This window comes from Leopardus geoffroyi, chromosome B4 (genome assembly GCF_018350155.1).
Source record: "Leopardus geoffroyi isolate Oge1 chromosome B4, O.geoffroyi_Oge1_pat1.0, whole genome shotgun sequence".
Lineage (NCBI taxonomy): Eukaryota > Metazoa > Chordata > Mammalia > Carnivora > Felidae > Leopardus > Leopardus geoffroyi.
The window spans coordinates 125,059,914-125,074,146 of record NC_059341.1 but is presented as its reverse complement, the minus strand read 5'-3'; the positions used below and the strand labels follow the sequence as shown (position 1 = coordinate 125,074,146).

General features: G+C 49.2%; 1 protein-coding gene across 2 annotated transcripts in view; it reads right to left on the bottom strand.

Annotated features, from left to right (window-relative positions):
* CHST11 (carbohydrate sulfotransferase 11) overlaps positions 1-14,233 on the bottom strand; it is a 265,297-nt gene that overhangs the window by 211,671 nt on the left and 39,393 nt on the right. The gene's annotated exons all lie outside the window — the stretch shown is intronic.

The window sequence follows — 14,233 nt, the reverse complement described above, 5'->3', positions numbered from 1 at the left end:
GTGCGTCCCACCTCCAAGGTGACCTTCCATCCAAAGTGACCCAGCATGCTACTCAGTGGGGAGAAGAAAGCACAGGCACATAGTAGGTGCTCAGAAAATGCCAGCCGCTCCATTAAGAAGAGGGGCCAATTACAAAACACCTGGCTTGGGGCGCCTGGGTGGCTTGGTCGGTTGAGCGTCGACTTCAGCTCAGGTCATGATCTCACGGTCCGTGAGTTCGAGCCCCGCGTCGGGCTCTGTGCTGACAGCTCAGAGCCTGGAGCCTGTTTCAGATTCTGTGTCTCCCTCTCTCTCTGCCCCTCCCCTGTTCATGCTCTGTCTCTCTCTCTCTCAAAAATAAATAAACGTTAAAAAAAAAAAATTTTTTTAAACACCTGGCTCAATTTCACCAAGCTTAGCAGCAGTCAACTTAACTCACACCACATCACATGGACTCTGTGATCCCCCAAAGGATGCAATTCTTCCTGGGGTCTGGTTCCTGAGTCTCTTCTGAGGCCACATTCTCCTTCTAAGAATTCAGTTAAGCCTCAGAAGGAGGGCAAGTCCCCTCTCACCAACTCCAGTGTGACCAGTGGACCTCGGCATCACCTTGGAACTTGTCAGAAATGCATCCTCGGGGGCAGAAATGCATCCCGGCCCGGGCCGGGCCTACCAGGGGATCAGTCTGCTTTTTGGCCAGACCCCAGACGGATTTCCCCACATCCGAGATCGCTGTGTAAAGGGTGACAGCAGCCTTAAAACTGACAAGCTTCAGAAAGAAAAGACACTGACGGACAGAAGAACGAGACATGATAAGACTACTGAAAACGACTCCTGAGAAGGATGTCAATCCATCCATCATTGGTGCAGACAGGCGGGGATTAACCTGGCTTCAAGAAATTCACCCAACACTAAGAGTGAAAAGTGGACTCAGAGACAGGGGAAGCCTGTGGGTGGAGCCCAGGGACCCCGCCAGACATTGAGCTTTGGAGTGCAACTTTAATTTCTTTGAAAAATCCTCAGCATCCTCTTACGTTACATCTAAGATTTTATAAAAGAAACGGATTATAGGGGTCAAATTCCAGCTTCCCCAAATTACTGAACTGCCAGGCCTAGGAAAGTTACTTAACTGCTTGGGAGCAAACTCACTTCCGCTAACAGCCTCGCTGGGGAGGACTGAGAAGCAAAACAAAACAGCGCATAGAAAGTGCCTCCAGCCCATCACAAGTGCTCAGCACATATCAGTTATTGCCCCTTTCTCTCCATAACTCTAGAAAAAAGAGCCCACGGCAACATTTTGTCCCGTGACCAGCTTAGGCACAGACAAGGGGGTGGTGGGATAAGGCCAAATGAATCCAACATGTAGCACAGAGGCGCTCCCAACAGGCCCCTTTTGGGTGCCCTGAGTGCACTGGGAGCTACAGACGCCAGGCTGTCCAGTGTCTGTCAACTCCTCCCGGTTGCCCTTCTTCTTTACAGCGGCTGTCCCTTTCATCCAGTGTGGCCCATGGTGACATTAGGTGTCAGGGTGCTCTGGGGGCCCCCCTGGGACAAAGAAGCCGTTTTAAGCAGATGCATTAGCAGGTCGCCTGCAAAGAACAGTGGAAAAGCTCCTCTCCCTTATCTAACCACCCTGCAAGCCTCCCCTCTCACCCCTCATCATGTGGGCTGCCCACAGCCCAACGACCACTGGCGTCCCGGGAGCCCTCCATTTCCAAGCACCCCCAAAAGTGGGAGGAATGGTGTCTACCTCATCGCTCCATGGGGCAATTCGGAAATCGTCAAATAGCAGCCACACGTAAGGGACTGATGACTGATAAATGGGAAAAAAGCAAAAGATGACCATTTCGGTAGCTTGTGCTTTAACACAAGGATGGGAGCCCCTCGTAAAAATTGTCTCAATACACCTCTCACCGAGACAGAAACAGACACTGCTCTTGACTGAACACCAAGGTGAATGAAAGAAAACCAAGAGCCGGGGTCTCTGCTCCCCCAGCTAACATCTGTCAAGGGCTTGGGCCAGGCCAAGACCCATGCTGAATGCTGGCTATTCCCCGCTTAATCCACTCAACAGCCCCAGGATGGCAGGTCGAGGTATTACTTCACTCTGTAGATGACAAAACTAGGGTCGAGAGAGGTTCGGTAACTTGCCTAAAGCCACGCGGCTAAGAAGCAGCCTAACCCCAGAGCAGCAGTTCTCAATGGGGGGAATTTTGCCCCCAGGAGGCATGTGGCATGGAGACATGTTTGGTTGTCATAACTGGGGGACTATTACTGGGAGCTCATGGGCAGGAGCCAGCGATAGCGCTAAAGATTCTCCAGGGCACAGGACTGCCCCGAACAACCAAGCATCATTCAGCAGATGTGGGGAAACCTCACCCCAAGCTTCTATTCTCATCCATTGCGCTGTACCGTCTCCCTTCTTGTTTTCTAACGTGCCCACAAAAGGGCAATAAATATTTTTTTAACATGACCATAAATCAGAGTACCATAGCCCTGGAGTCAATGCTGAAATTGAAAACACTTATCACGCCTTGCTTTCCTTGACTTCCTCCAATGCTTCCACCCCAAGGCTTTGAACTTGCTTTTCCCTTCGCCTGAGCAGTTCTTTCCCCCTTCCCACCAAATCGCTCATGTGTGTTCAGGGCTCACACATCACCTCCTATGCACCAACCATGACCTTCTTTTTTTTTTTTTTTTTTTTTTTTAAGTTTATTTATTTTAAGACAGAGAGAGAGAGCGGGAGGGGGAGGAGCAGAGAGAAGAGAGAGAATCCCAAGCAGGTTCCACACAGCCAGTGCAGAGCCCAATGTGGGGCTCAGTCTCACAAACCATGAAATCATGAGCTGCACCAACATCAAGAGCTGGACACTTAACCGACTGAGCTACCCAGGCGCCCCCAACCATCACCTTCTTAATAAGTCCTTTTCTGACCATCCCACCCTTCCCCATAGCAATCCTCACCCCAGACATGACAGATATGTTTATCTGTATGTGATCTAGTTCGTCTCATTAGATTGTAAGCTCCATGTGGGCAGGAATCTGTTTCTGTGTTACTTACTGCTGTTTCCTCAACACACAGAAAAATGTCTGGCACACAGCAGGAACTCAATAGATATTTGGTGAAACAATGACTGACTGACTGACTGAGTCATAAGTGAAGGAACGAGCTGAGGTTCCTTCCTCAGGAATTCAAGAGCGTTGGCTTTCCCAAAGCCTCAGCCTCATCAGGGGGAAAAGATCCCTACAGAACCCGGCTCATCTTGCTACAGTAACCGTTAGTCTAGATCCGGGTCGGCACACCTTTTCCTGCAAAGAGCCAGATAAATATTTTTGGCTTGGTAGGCTGTCCAGCGTCTGGAGAAACTACTCAACCCTGCCCCTGGTAGTACAAAAGCAACTCTGGAAGATACAGGAACGAATCGTTACGCCTGGCTGAGTTTCAGCGACACTTTAAGAACACTGAAAATTTGGAGGCACCTGGGTAGCTCAGTCAGTTAAGCATCCGACTCTTGGTTTCAGCTCAGGTCATAATCTCACAGTCATGGGAGTGAGCTCCCATGAGCACACACTGAGCGTGGAGCCTGCTTGAGATTCTCTCTCTCTCTCTCTCTCTCTCTCTCTCTCTCTCTCTGCCCCTCTCCCCACCTCAAGCACTCTCTCTCTAAGGTAAAAAAAAAAAAAAAAAACAAAAAAAAACCAATAATAATAAACCTTATTTTTTTTTTAAGTTTATTTATTTAGTTTTTGAGAAAGAGACAGAGTGCAAGTGGGAGAGGGGCAGAAAGAGAAGGAGACAGAATCGGAAGCAGGCTCCAGGCTCTGAGCTGTCAGCACAGAGCCCGGCCCATAGGGCTCGAACTCACGAACCATGAGATCACGACCTGAGCCGAAGGTGGATGCTTAACTGACGGGGCCACCCAGGCACCCAAATAAATAAACTTAAAAAAAAAAAAAAAAAAAAAAAAAAAAAACCTGATAATTTGAATTTCATGGAATTTTCATGTGTCAGTAAATTATTCTTCTTGATTTTTTTTTTTTTCCAACCACTTCAAAATGTAAAAACGATTCTTAGCTCACAGGCCACACAAAAACGGGAGATGAACTAGATGTGGCCCAAAGGCCACAGTTGACTCACTAGTTCCAGATCTTCACGAATTTTGGTGATCTATTCAAAAGGGATGGCCCAGAGTCCTTGCAGGATCCTCATTCACCATCATGGCACGCCCCAGTGGTTGGCTCTTCACATCCTTGTCTACCTCAGTTTACCTCTGTGGAGACAGAGGCCTGACATGACTTATCCGAGGTCACAGCACCCCGGCCGCTGACTCCAGGGCTAGAATTCTGTCTGCACTTAACAGATCGTCACAAAACCTTGTCCATAATGGATACAAAGCCCTCAGTTAATCCATTATTGATTTCTGAGAGTTAGCAGGGAAGATCCCAGGGATGTGAGCATCGGAATCAGCAACGATTCCTGAGCTGAAATACAAATGCCAAATCAACGACAGGGCAGCCGCGCATCTATCCCCCAGCCCAGAAGGCTGTGCCACCTGCCCTGGAGAAAGAAGACGTGGGTGCCGGCAGCCGTTTGCCCTTCGGTGTTACAGGAAAAAGTTAACGACACAGAAAATTGGCTGTGCTGCCCAGGATGGCAAATAGGAACTTGAAAGGTGAAGGCTTCATAATAAACGCACAGGGCTTATACTTTAATACCTAAGCCAGGCGTGACCCTTTCCCACCTTAATTTCAGAAACGTTCCTGAATGGTAATTAAGACACTCAAACGAAAGGCAGAGACTCGGGGAAAAATTCACATCCAAAATCCAGGAAGTTGGAACCGCATTCCTCAGGAGTACTGTCCCAGAAAAAAACCCTGACTACATATACATATCACCTTAAAACGGCCCCCAAGTCTACTGCACCAATGTTCTCTCGGTGTGTGGAAGACAAAAACAAACAAACAAAGCCTTCCAAGTTCCAGCACGACCTCAAGGAAGGGCTACCTCCCCTGCCCCACCACCCCCCAGGAATCAGGTCATTTTGAAGCCCCGATGGAAACGCCAAAGCCCTGAGCCTCACCCCTCAGGAGCTGTACAGCTAGAATCAGAATGAAAATGGCCATAAAAACCAGGATGATGACTCAGTTCAGCAACTGAAGCAGTGGACCCCTCTCTTGCTCCTTCCTCCCCAAATCCTTTTGCTACAGAATTCTTAAGGCAAAGGTTTAAGCCTAATAGGATCTCAATGAAAACATCCGGGATGGGCTGATGGGTGAATCCTAAACAAAAATGCCCGGATGCCTGGAGCCGGCTCTTCACGCTCTGGAATTCAAGATGGCGTCTCCAGTTGGGTTTCCACTGATGACATTGGTGGCGCTTGGCTTGTTCTGTCTCTAAACTGCCTTCCCCTCTTCCTCCTCCGCTCTGGTCCTACAAGCTAACCATCTAGCCTGGATTCGACTTGCTGAGGAATCACTTTCATTGTGCTCCTTCCTGTTCAGAGAACTGAAATAGACCTTTTCTCAAGCAACTTCTTCTGTCTCAATAATTGACTATATTAGTGACCATAAAATTGATTTCGCAAACCAGGATACTTCTGAAATTAAAGGGGTACTATTAATAATTATGCCAGGACTACAGCAATAAACTGGAACTGTCCAGGACATACTAGGGCACAGGGTCCCGCAACTATAAGACGTTGGAGGAAGCACCCTGTATTATCTCGTTAACCCTGTCTCACCTTTTTAACCAAGTAGTTCCTAGGGGCGCCTGGGTGGTCAGTCATTTAAGTGTCCGACTTCGGCTCAGGTCATGATCTTTCAGTCCGTGGGTTCGAGCCCCACGTTGGGCTCTGTGCTGACTGCTCAGAGCCTGGAGCCTGCTTCAGATTCTATGTCTCCTTCACTCTCTGCCCCTCCCCTGGTCATGCTCATGCTCTCTCTCTCTCTCAAAAATAAATAAACTTTAAAAAAGTGTAATAAAAAATAAAATAAAATAAATAAATAAAATAATAAAATAAATAAAATAAAATAAAATAAAATAAATAAAATAAAAAACAGTTCCCAGCATAACACCTGAAACATCACAGGTGCTTGATAATAAATATTTGTGAAACTGATTCTATAAATTGTAAGAGCCCTACATGGTAACATAGGTACCAGCTGCTTGGGATTTGTTTCTGTAAATGCTGCAGATGATTACAAAATAAAATCCTACTAGAAAATCATGGCTTCTGATAGTCTATGTCATTTTATTTGCACCATGGATATTTTAAAACCTCTCACTGTATTGTATATAATAATAATTAAAAGTAGTTATCACATACTGAGTCCTGTGTATATTCATTACAGTCAAGAAACCTTGGATACACCCTCCCCAACACCCTAATAAGGAAGCATTAGTATATCTAGTCTCTAAGTGAAGAAAACGAGGCCCAGCAAGGCTAAAGAATTCAAGGTTACAGATTCTGGCCAAGCTCATCCCCTTCCACTGACTGAACTGGCCAACCAGAACTTCCTGGTTCCCAAGGTGGCAGGTTGCAAAACCATTTCATGATCAAGACAAAGTGGCATGTCATTCAGCCAACTATCCCAGAGCCATGAAATTGGCCATGTGTGGCCCAGCCGTACCACTGACCGTCCATCCACTGCACTAACTACAACATTACACGGATCCAAACTAAATGAAAGGGAGAAGACCTGGAAGAACGTTAGGAAGACACTATGATAACGTAAAGCACAACCCTTCTTTGAAGGAAGTCAGAGACGGGCACCTGGACTTCCAAGTTCCCAGAGGCTGCGGGACAGCCCCCCAAATGGGACCTGCAAACAGAATTTCCTAAGTGATGGAAGGAAGTGAGCCCGTGGAGGTGAAGGGAGAAGAGCTTGTCTTAGTAACAAGACCAAAGAAAATTGCTTTTGAGGAGGGGAGGGAATTTAGGCTGTAAACTCCATAGGCTGGAGGCTGATTCAACCCAGGGTTGCCCCAAACTGCTCGGGCCTTTTGTCCAACTTTTTTTTCTCAGTGAAATTCCACAAGTCTAAAAAATTCATCTCCCATGATGCTTGGATTTATGGGAGTTTCACCTCTAACACAAGAGGTTTAAAGCCCTCCCCCTTCGCCCCACCCACTTAAAAGTATGTATAAATTCCCCAAAGCTATGAAACAAGGCACTCTCATGGGTACATTCCTCAAATTACAAGCTACCAAAATACTTGACAGTAACACACTGGGTTGTTGACTCCTCTGTAAAAAAAAAAAAAAAAAATTCAAGAAGCTCACATATCCACTTGCAAGAATCACAAACCGACTTCTCCTAAATACACTCCCAGGAAATGAGCTGACCAGCTCAGCCCCAACAAGGGGAAAGCTTTGTCTGCCGAACAAGAGATTCTCTTCATTAATGTCTCCCTTGTATTGATTATGGACGACATGCTGTATAAACAGTTTCCATACCGAGGAGGAGGGGGCAAAGTTTTGCTGCAGTCACTAAATTCAATAGGAGTCACCAACTCCCTGCAGAGTCCGTTCTGCTCCTGAAAACATATTCGGCCATCCCTCATCTCAAAGGCTCTAAACCCACCAAGATGGGCGCCATGTTCCCTGCAGCTGCCCGCCAGAAGACCATATAAACTTTTAGCCTAAAAATTAACTAGGTTCTGGGGCACCTGCCTGGCTCGGTCAGTAGAGCGTGCGACTCCTGATCTGGCAGTCGTGAGTTCAAGCCCCATATTGGGCACAGAGATTACTTTAAAAAAAAAAAAAAAAAAAACAACCGTGCTCTAAGAACAGCCTAGAGCAACACTCTTATCTTCACCATGCATAAACTGTAAACTGCAACTCACATTCTCCAACCCCACCTTTTGGGTTCCAAGATCCTCATTTTTCACAGGGCTGCAGACTAGAAGCCAACAGTGCATGAAATGGACAGGAGACTCAGTTACTAAGACTGGGTTTAGGGTGGAAAATCCGATAGAGGTGTTTAAAAAAAAATAATAATAAAAGAATTGTTACATATCTCTTGCATAAACACTGTTGTGTGGGGTCTTGCTAAACAGAAAATGAATATGTAGCTAAATACATTTCTCTGCCCCCTTGAGACCAAGCTCCGGCCAGTGGCGTGAGAGTAGAGGTGGTGACTCCCAATTCCAGGCCTGACTCAGTACCGGCGTCCCTCTGTGGAAGAAATGGTGAGGTTAGTCATTGTGGCAAATTACCAGCGTGGCCCCACTTCTTCACTCCTCCCCGATGCTGTCCTCTGGCCTCGGAACTCTGCACGCCATTCTGGGCAGCGCACTCTGCCCCGTGTTCTGACCCGGGGCTCGGCCGTGTGACTTGTTCTGGTCAACAGGATGCCAGCAAGCATGGACGAGAGACAGGCACAGCACAGTCGAACCACCTCAGTCATCCCAGCCAAGGCCATTCCGGTAAGTGACCCGCGGCCACAAGAGCAAAGCCGGCTTAGACCACCCAGATGTGCGAACGATAAACGACTATTGTGTGCTACCGAGGCTTAGCGGTTGTCTGCTAGGCGGAATGTTATCGCCGAGCACCACGGTCATCATTCCCTTTTAACAGATGGAAACACCGCGGCACAGAGAGGAAAAGTGCATTCATCAGGGTTACACGACTGGTACCTGGCAAAGCTGGAATGTGAAAGCAGGCAGGGGGCTCTTACGGTCTTTGCTCCTCTCCATTTCATCCACCTTAACTTCTCTCAACAAAGCAGCAAGAGTGGACTCAATCGGCAGGAGGCAAAGTGCTCTGCCCAGGTTCGCTGTGGGGGGCCTCCAGGCTGGGAGCAGGGATCCTGGGGACCCTGCCAATTGGCGGCACCCATCCTCTTCCAGCCGCTGCGTTAGCACGGACAGTGATGGAGGCTGTCTGTTCACAGGGAGCTGTGCACTAAGCAGAAGGAGCCTGCACCCCGGAGCTCTCCCTGCCCTTCCCTGCACTGCAGTGTCATAACCCAGACCCTTGGCCTCCAGAGAGGCCTCCTCGGGGCCAGCGCCTGGAGCCAGCAGGGGCTTCCTCTCCACCAGCCTCCTCCCCATGCCTACCCCTCCAAGCCTTTCTTTCCTGCTTGGCTGCGCAGTGTCTTTTCCCATTCACCAGGAAATCTGCAGAAATGCCTCTGGCACCTGCCTCTGCTCTCACCTCCCTCACTTCCACTTCCTGTTTCCGGACTGCTTAAGCCTGACTTCCAAATTATCCCATCTGGAGGTCAACTGTTGTGACAGCCAGCTGTATATGTCCCGTCTCCCGTCCCCACTGCTCCCCCCCACCCCATAAGTAACGAATAACGGCTTGGCAAAGAAAGCATAAGCCTCTGCCAAAATAATGTCAGGATGACTCACAGAGTTACTGTGTCCTCTTACCCCTCTACCCAGCCAGGTCCCCCATGCATTTTCCATCTTCGCCAATCATCAAGGGACCAAAGGTGACCACTCTAACCTGAGCACTAGCACTGGCGTCCTCAAAGCGGCACACCTGTACCAGAATGCCCCGGGACGCTCGCCTGCGAAGCAGCTTCCTGAGCCTCACCCTGGCCCTGCTCAATTAGACCACCTGAGGGAGGCATAGAAGCTGTGGTCCTAGTAAGTCTCCCCAGCACTTAAAAATAGCCTTCCTAGTGACAATCTTAAGTTGCAGGACCACAGCAACACCCGCCAACGGTCAGCAAGTAGCTGACATGCTTTATCCCACATGGCCTCCCTTCAGCTCTAGAAGTAGGTACGACTTTCCTACCATTTTAGAGGCAAGGAAACTGAGGCCCCGTGATATGAAATAATAGCCAGGTCACAGAGCTAATACGTAGCAGTGTTGGGCTTTGAACAGAGAGCCACCCCACGTTCCAAACCTGCTCTGAACAACTCCTACACAAGGTGATGTAATAAGTATTTCCAGGGGCGCCTGGGTGGCGCAGTCGGTTAAGCGTCCGGCTTCAGCCAGGTCACGATCTCGCGGTCCGTGAGTTCGAGCCCCGCGTCAGGCTCTGGGCTGATGGCTCAGAGCCTGGAGCCTGTTTCTGATTCTGTGTCTCCCTCTCTCTCTGCCCCTCCCCCGTTCATGCTCTGTCTCTCTCTGTCCCAAAAATGAATAAACGTTGAAAAAAAAAAAATTAAAAAAAAAATAATAATAAGTATTTCCAAATGCCGGTGACCTTGGATGTCTGTGTTCACTTGCCGTGCATCTCTGTGGTCCAGGAAGCCATTATTAGAATGCAAACTCAAAACACAGGCACCTTACTTTCAGAAAATTCTCTGCACACTCACTTGTGGTGAGTGAGTGTAGTGTAACCACTGGATTTCAGGGATGGGAAGGACAGAGCCAGTGTCACAGCTTATCCAACCTCAATTCCCACCCAGTGCCAGCGGGTGGGGGGACTCATGAGTAAAGATGACATTGGTTATCTTCATATGTCACCAGCACAGAGAAAATCCTTTGCACCTTCTCCCAGCTAATCCTATTTTAGCAAAGCATTAGGCACCAAGTCAGTAAATAATGACACACTGGACAAAGAGCTGAAGTGCTAAGCAGATAATAATAATAATAATGGTGATGACAGCAACAGCTACACGTATCTCCTTTGACTCCAAAGAATATTATCCCCATTGCACAGATGAAGAAACTTACAGAGGTTACGTAATCTGCCCCGGGCCACGCAGCCAGTTCAGAAGGAAGGCTATGACACCAACCCACGCCCGAGTCACTCGGAAATCACTGCCCTGAAAACACTTGCTATGCAAAGTGTGGCCCCCCAGAAGGGCAGCATCGACATCACCCAGGAGCTTGTTAGAAATGCAGAATCCCAGGCCGCACCCCAGACGCACGAAGTCAGGCGGGAGGGCCCCGTTAAGTCTGCAAAGCGTTCATTCGCCTACACAACGGTTTCTCAGACTCAGCGCTACTGACGTCTGCGGCTGGATGATTCTTCGCTCTGAGGACTGTCCTGTGCTGATATTTAACAGCATCCCTGGTTTCTCCCCACTAGATGCCAGCAGTAACTCCCCTTCCTCCCCAGGTCACGAGGACCAGAAATAGCTCTAGCAGTACCCGACGTCCCCTGACAGAGTCACAGAGCCCCCCCAGCAGAGAACCCTGATTAGACTAGAGCACGCTTCTGCAGGGCTGTCTGGCACAGAGAGGAGGTCTGTATGCAAAACTCACAGAGGCCTGCCCCTAGATACGACACCGATTGCCCTGTGAAACACAGGGCGACGGAATCACAGATCTGCACCTCGATGTCCAGCCCCAGCACTGAGAAGGCTGGACTAGAGCCAGGCTTTGCCAAACCTCGCCGTATCCAAGGATCACCTGGGAATTGTTTTCAAAATACAGATTAAGGTAGGCCCTACCCAACCATGCAGATCTACTAAATAAGAAACTCTGAATGGGGCCCTGGAATCTGCTTTTTATTTTTTCTTTCAAATTTGTTTAATCTATTTATTTTTGAGAGAGAGAGACAGACAGACAGACAGACAGACAGTGTGAGCAGAGAAGGGGCAAAGAGAGAAGGCGACATAGAATCCGAAGCAGGCTCCAGGCTCTGAGCTGTCAGCACAGAGCCCAAGGTGGGGCTCAAACTCATGAGCCATGAGATCATGACCTGAGCCGAAGTCGGATGTTTAACCGACTGAGTCACCCAGGTGCCCCTTCTTTTTCCCTTTTAAATCTTTATTCATTCACTGAGGGCCTATTCTTGACTTTTCAGATCAGTTCCCAAAGCAATCTCCGGCCACAGAGAAAGGGAACAAGTCCTAACGGGTTCCATATGCCAAGAGCGGTCACCAGTGGCGGCCAGGATTCCCAGGAAGGTCAAGGCAGCCCCGTAGTGAACCAGGTCCCCAGTCCTGGTGTGCCTGCCAGGGACACAGGGCCCACAGTCTCACTGGTCATGTCCAATCAGGTAGAGGTGCTCCCAGGTGAGAGAATGGAAAGACCTTGCAGTTGGCCGCCCTGTGTGGGCCTGAGGCTGTTCTAACCATTTACAGCACTCACTCCTTTATTCCCAAAATAATATATTCCTAAATAATATTATTCCTAAATAATATATTCCTAAAATATACCCACTTCAGAAGGTGGGTGGTAATCACCTACCCCAATTTGCAGGTGGGCAACGAGGCTCTGACAGGGTTAATGACTTGCCCGAGTTTTACAGTCTGGATTTGGGTGTCCCCCCACCCTCCAAAATTCCTATGTTGAAATCTTAAGTTCCCAAGAGGATGGGATTAGGAGGTGGGGACTTTGGGAGGTGCTTCAGCTGTGCGGCGGGGAGCCTTGAGGAACGGGGTCGGTGCCCTTATAAAAGAGGGTCCAGAGAGATGTCCAGCCCCTTCCACGGGATAAGGACACAGCGAGAAGGAGTCGGCTATGAACCAGAAGGAGGGCCCTCACCCGACCATACTGCCACCGTGATCTGAGATCACGTGATCTCAGCTCTCTCCTTTCTAGCCTCCAGACCGTGAGAAACAAACCTCTGTTGTTTATCAGCCACTCCGTCTGTATTTTGCTACAGCCGCCTGAACAGGCTATGACACCAAAGTCACACACCTAGAAGGTGACAAAGGTGGGGTCTGAATGCACACCACGTGGTGCCACTCACCACCCTGAGAATGTTTGGAAAGGCCCATTAGTCCCATGTGCCAACAGTTCCTTCTCCCTTGTCACTTGTCCGTTTTAACGGATTATCTGGATCAATAGACTAGTACCTGATCTATTTACACCTCGCTACCCCAAGGGTGCACCTCGGACCAGCAGTTATCACCCAGCAGCTCGTTAGAAAGGCAGAATCCTAGGGGCGCCTGGGTGGCTCAGTCAGTTAAACGACTTTGGCTCAGGTCATGATCTTGCAGTTCACGAGTTCCAGCCCCACACTGGGCTCTGTGCTGACAGCTCAGAGCCTGGAGCCTGCTTCGGATTCTGTGTCTCCCTCTTCTTCTGCCCCTCCCCGGTTGGTGCTCTCTCTCTCTCTCTCTCTCTCTCGCTCTCAAAAATAAATAAACGTTAAAAAAATAAAAAATAAAAAAAGGCAGAATCCTAGGCGCTGCCCCAGACCTGCTGAATGCGGTGTGAGAAGCGCTGATAAGATACTTTCTGCACTTGATAGTCTGAACTTGGGTAGTCTGTGGGCTACCCAATTTAACACCCAGAGCGGTCTCCCAGCTAGCTCACATATCCGTTGTTTCACACACGCAGAGAAGTCGGGGTGGAAAGGTAAGACTGGTTGCAGAAGGGATGGAAATAAATTACCACTCACAAATTATGTCCATCCAGTTAAATTACTAGCAGTCTAAAGAGAAGACCCGGGCTGTTGTTTGGGGGGGGGGGGGGGTTATTTGGGTTATTTTTTGGCCCCTGGCAACTGACAGGTACTTACTCCAACAAGTGGACATCTTCATCAACTGAAGTATCAGGCCAACCTGATCTGTTCTAAAAGCTAAGCATGCCTGGGGGCACCTGGGTGGCTCAGTCGGTCGAGTGCCCGACTTCAGCTCAGGACAGGATCTTGCAGTTCGTGAGTTCAAGCCCCACATCGGGCTCTCTACTGTTGGTTGGAACACAGCCCGCTTCAGGTCCTCTGTCCTCCTCTCTCTGCCCCTCTGCCACTTGCGCTTTCTCAAAAAATAAAGAAAACATTTAAAAATAAATGCAAACTAAGCACACGGATGGGCTAAGGGAAGAGGAACAGGAGGCAGGGGTGGGCGGAGCTAGGAGCCTCTGCCCGCCCGTGCGCTGGCAGGGGAAGGGAAAGTGACACTGTTTGCTCAGAGCTGTGCTCTGCCCTAAAATTGGCAGCGGCTGGCCATGGCTGTGTGTATGATTAACAGTTTCCACAGTGCCTGACACCAGGGTTTGCTGGAAGGCACTTAAGGTTTGCAACTCCCTTCTGCAAAGGCGCTAGGTCCTGCTGTGTTCCCAGAAGGCTGCCTGCTTCCTTCCTCCTGCATGGGGACCCCGAAGGGGCGGAGGCATGTAGATGGCAACTACAAGTTCCCTCTCTCCAGGCTGACTTCACGCAGCCAAGCCCTGGGCTGAGCGCTTCACCCGCCTCGGCCGAGTCAGTCTTCACAAAGGCCACGAGGGTGCCCAGAGGGTGCCCACGGTGCCAACTGGAGCCCATCTCTGCAGGTCAGCTGGGCATCTGCAAGCTTAAGTGACTTGCCCAAGGTCAAAAATCTAGTGAAGTGGTTGGGTGAGGATCTGAACATAGGATACGTGTGACCTCCAAACGCTAGACCACAAACCCCAAGA